Source organism: Haliotis rufescens, unplaced genomic scaffold (genome assembly GCF_023055435.1).
Source record: "Haliotis rufescens isolate VD_foot unplaced genomic scaffold, xgHalRufe1.0.p SCAF_3, whole genome shotgun sequence".
In the NCBI taxonomy this organism is placed as follows: domain Eukaryota; kingdom Metazoa; phylum Mollusca; class Gastropoda; order Lepetellida; family Haliotidae; genus Haliotis; species Haliotis rufescens.
In genome coordinates, this window is record NW_025964001.1 from 63,024,439 (window position 1) to 63,030,249 (window position 5,811).

Sequence of the window (5,811 nt, forward strand, 5' to 3'; positions counted from 1 at the left end):
TGCATACTTTTCAACATCAATGCTTGACAATTTTTTATAAGTATATTCCTGTAGTTCCCCTGGTACATCAAACTGATTTCTTATGTTCAATGTATATGTAAGTTATTTGATGTATTATAATCTTTCTTTGCATGCAAAATATCTGAATTTTATTGGTCAGTGATGATTTGACAAATTTCTGTGTACCACGCTACAGCCGCGGACAGCTGGGCATATATAGTCATGACAACAGACATTTTGCCTATCTGGGGGAACGAGGCCACATAGGGGGTACTTCAAACCAGATTTGGGGGCACGGGTGGCCCAGTCTTCTAAGGCGCTGCGATTAGCTGTGCAGAGTTGCGTCCCTTAGGCACGCAAGAAACCTATGATTGTGGGTTTGCCCCGATTATGTTTCTAGGTTTGTCAGCACAGTACTGTGTTGTATGATTGTCCTAAACAATGCAATGCATGAGACAATGATTGTGGCACCCGAAGTGTGTCTGACAAGTGTGTCTGAAGCTTTAGCTTTGGAACTCGTGGAAAAGTTGTTTTGGGTAAGACAGTTAAAATCTTGTTTCTCGTGACTTTTTACAGAACTGGATAAGGTGGAAGTTTCTTGTTTTGTTATTTTTTTTCTATATGTTACAAATATGGAAAGAAAACTTCTAATCTCTGGGACCTCTTTTGCCTACTGCCCAACCCAGCTTGCCGTACGAGGACGAGGCCAGGGTGACTGCGACTACGTTCCCCAGTGAAAGGGACACGATGAATGGCATTGTATAAACAAAAAGAGAATGGGAAAGGTACGAGGACGAGGCCAGGGTGACTGCAACTACGTTCCCCAGTGAAAGGGACACGATGAATGGCATTGTATAAACAAAAAGAGAATGGGAAAGGTACGAGGATGAGGCCAGGGTGACCGCGACTAGGTTCCCCAGTGAATGGGACACGATGAATGGCATTGTATAAACAAAAAGAGAATGGGAAAGGTACGAGGACGAGGCCAGGGTGACCGCGACTAGGTTCCCCAGTGAATGGGACACGATGAATGGCATTGTATAAACAAAAAGAGAATGGGAAAGGTACGAGGACGAGGCCAGGGTGACTGCGACTACGTTCCCCAGTGAAAGGGACACGATGAATGGCATTGTATAAACAAAAAGAGAATGGGAAAGGTACGAGGATGAGGCCAGGGTGACCGCGACTAGGTTCCCCAGTGAATGGGACACGATGAATGGCAATGTATAAACAAAAAGAGAATGGGAAAGGTACGAGGACGAGGCCAAGGGTGACCGCGACTAGGTTCCCCAGTGAATGGGACACGATGAATGGCATTGTATAAACAAAAAGGGAATGGGAAAGGTACGAGGACGAGGCCAAGGGTGACCGCGACTAGGTTCCCCAGTGAATGGGCATTGTATAAACAAAAAGAGAATGGGAAAGGTACGAGGACGAGGCCAGGGTGACCCCGACTACGTTCCCCAGTGAATGGGACACGATGAATGGCATTGTATAAACAAAAAGTGAGCGAGCATTTGGTGCAAAATTTGAGTTGAAAAATGTTTTTGTCTTGACAATGCTTAATAATGAAAAAAACTATTAAGGGCAGGTCATGAGAATCAAGAAAGTTATTTCAATTAGTATAATCAGTGACCATCATTTTAGGAGCAGCCCTAAGTTGCCATCAAGGAAACACTTCATGCTTTGTTTTACTGACCTATAAAACATCCTACCTATATCTGTTGAGGTCAGTTACCCATAACACAGCCATTTATTGTTTTGGCCTTATGTTAAGTGCTTGTTATTCATTGTTAAATCATTGTCGTAAGAATGTTGATCATATTTCTTCACCATATATGTTGATACATAACTGCTTCTTTCATGTTGAATACATCTATGCAATTTTACTGATGAGTTTATCACACTGAATGGAAGGACTTGAGCTGTTTGATACCTTGACATTTCTACACTACTTCAAACATTCAGCTGTAAGGTGGCCCTAGTGTTAGTGTGTTCACTATCTGCTCTGAGTTCAAACCCTGACCTTGGTCTGGAGGCCCAGTCGGCCATAATCGTGGGTTCGAGTCCTGGTTGTCACTGATTGTTTCTAGGTTTGTCAGCACCCTACCTGTCCTCGTGGGTTTCACCAAAGTGGTAAACGTCTGAGACCTGCATCACTACAGGCTTTCCTCCCACATTAAGCTGACACACCATCATATAACAGGAATACTATGCAAAGCAATGTTAAACCCTCTCTCTCTCTCACTCACTCACATCGGGCATCATGTAATGGCCATTGTTCCGGTCAATATTTTGTTGCATTTATAAAAATCACTTTTTAAAAAAAAAAAGTTTCCAATTTATGAATATTAATTATTAGGAATATTACATCAATGATTGTGTGGGATTGTCTGCTGTATGTTGTCCAACATGTCATACTCCTGTACTTATTCTCAAGTCTGCTCCATATGTTTGCTGTTGGTCAATGGAGGGGTGGTGGGGTAGCCTTGTGGTTTAAGCATTTGCTCGTCATGCCGAAGACCTGGTTTGATTCCCCACATAAGTACAATGTGTGTTACCCATTTCTGGTGTCCCCCACTGTGATATTACTGGAATATTGCTAAAAGCGGCATAAATCCATACTCACTCAAACAATGGCGTTCATGGCATCGACGTAATCAGACACACACCGATATTTATAGAGTGCCAAATGGACAGACAGCAAAATGCCTTCAGTGCCAGACTGTTAACACTTTCTTCCAATCTGCTAATAATGGCCTCTGTGATATTGCTTACAAATACATTATTTCAAATCATACTTTTTGGCGAGAATTTCTGTTGGAAGTTGATAATTATCTGTTTTTATGCAAATATTTAGGATTTAGTAATTGTTTTAAATAATTAATCACTTTGGTGTATGATTTCAAATATTTCATCTTGATATAATTTCATCAAATATTGATGTAATTTCAGAACAGGTTTTCTGATGATATTCTTCAAGATTATATATTAACGCTATGCCCTAGATGCAGTGTCAGCATTGACATACCCATATGTGTTGTGTTAGTCATTTAATGCCAGCTGTTAGACAGCTTGTACATTACAAACCCAAAGGGCCAAATAGTAGACAAATGATTTGAAGTACCCATTCTCCATTTGTATATTTGAAATGACTGAAATATGTAACCAGCTGGTGGGACAACGGATCTCTCCTATAGTATGACCCAGCAGCTCAAACCACAAGCCAACAATGGACCAGTTGCAAACTGCATAGCTCTCATTTGCAGAAACTTTCTTTTCACACTTTTGAAATTGGTTGTTGGTAAATTTAGATGTATTTGTGTGTTGTTTAACACTGCCATATACCAGCTCCATGTAATCAGTGTATAGTTTGTAAATAATCAAGTCTGGGCCAGACAAACCAATGACTGATATTATGAGCATCGCCCCACGTCAGGGTAGGATGACATGCAATCAACCACATGGCTGAACCTGGCCTCTTAATCCATTTTGTTGCCTTCTAAGAGGGACCTATTCTAACTCTTTAATTTAATCTCTGATTGTCTTATTCACTTTATTTGACCCGGTGTTAATTTTTGTTTTAAATTCATGGATAAAATTGTGAAGAGAAACATTGTATTCCTATCATTCTGTCCAATTCATGTGAATAGGGGTGAATAGTGTCATTTTCTCATCATGTGAATAGGGGTGAATAGCAGTGGAGCACTGGAGTATTTGAATCCAGCCTGTATCGTGAATAATACCTTAATGTCTTATGAAATCCTCGCCTATCCATAATGATGCATCAGACCACAGAACTGGTTCAAAATAGGTGGTTTATTAGAAGATACAATGTACCATGTTTAGTGTGTATTTCCTGGCTAGATTTATGAGTGTTTCTTAAGATTAAGATATTAAACAAATATTTAAAAATGTAATTTTGATGGTATTATATAATAAAGTCAGAACAACCCTTCTCGGTTTTTGGTTGAATGCAGACCTTCGGGTTTTGCATTTATGTAATGCACTTTTATACATAATATTAAACAAATATAAATAACTAGTGTTTTGACGGTATATTAGTATATTACTTCTCCTCGGGGGCGTGTGTTCTATACATAGAACACGTTGAGGTGCAAGACACATTCCAACATGCCCTGATGACATAACACTGAAACCTATTTAGTCTGAACCCTGTTAATCCAGTAACTCCATCTCCAGGACGGTTACTGCTTGGAATGTTTTCAAGTATATAAAGTGACACTACTCCGAAACCACAATTTGTTAATTTGGGTGATGTTAGTGGGACGCCACTGCCTGGATTAACAGGGTTTAGGGTACTAGGAACTAGGGCTGGGACGGGTAACTCAGGTGCTCGAGTCGGGCGGGTACTGAGTAGGACACGGGTACCCACAGGACTACCCAGACCCGGTCACGTGATTATATTGTTTAATGGCAAAATTTTTCTAGAAGTCTGTGGTTACACTATAAGTGACAAATGATCACATTTCTTTCTGACTATGCACACATTCCTTCCAACTTCAGTGTATGCATGACCAGATCATTTTATACCTGTATCTAATACATTTTGACAGGAGTACGGTCAAACATTTCCCAATCGGACATTTTGTATCTATCTCTTGAGACCTACAGCAGGTACCCGTGTAGTGGCAGGTAATAGAGGGGTGGTTACCCGGGTAGTAAATTTGGACTCGACCCAGCCCTACCAGGAACCGATCCTGGTGACTTAGCTGTGGTGTGGTTGTGTAGCAGCACTGCTTGTCTACACCTTGAGGTGATAGAGGCAGTACGCACAGCTTGTCTACACCATGAGGTGATAGAGGCAGTACGCACAGCTTGTCTACACCATGAGGTGATAGAGGCAGTACGCACAGCTTGTCTACACCATGAGGTGATAGAGGCAGTACGCACAGCTTGTCTACACCATGAGGTGATAGAGGCAGTACGCACAGCTTGTCTACACCATGAGGTGATGGAGGCAGTACTCACAGCTTGTCTACACCATGAGGTGATAGAGGCAGTACGCACAGCTTGTCTCCACCTTGAGGTGATAGAGGCAGTACGCACAGCTTGTCTACACCATGAGGTGATAGAGGCAGTACGCACAGCTTGTCTACACATTGAGGTGATAGAGGCAGTACGCACAGCTGGGCTACACCTTGAGGTGATAGAGGCAGTACGCACAGCTTGTGTGTGCAGTGTACAATAGGACTGTACATGTATGAGGGCATTGAATAAATTTGGAGTGCATTGATTTGTGTTGTTTGTTGTTTGTTGTTCGTAATTTGCCAGGAAAAAGATACAACTATTTATGTTCCAGAATCTTTCCAGTTCCTAATTTTGATAGAGACACCCTGAGGTTAAACTGTCACTGACCACCTGAGGTTGGTCTCACACTGACATCCTGAGGTTAAACTGTTACAAAGACACCCTGAGGTTAATGTGTCACACACAGACAGCCTGAGGTTAATTTGTCTCACAAAGACACCCTGAGGTTAATGTGTCACACAGACCACCTGAGGTTAATGTGTCACACAGACCACCTGAGGTTAATCTGTCACACAGACACCCTGAGGTTAATGTGTCACACAGACCACCTGATGTTAATCTGTCACACAGACCACCTGATGTTAATCTGTCACACAGACCACCTGATGTTAATCTGTCACACAGACCACCTGAGGTAATCTGTCACACAGGCCACCTGAGGTTAATCTGTCACACAGACACCCTGAGGTTAATCTGTCACACAGACAACCCTCCATTATTACCAAGCTCCTTGATAAAATAAACATGACAAACAAGTTG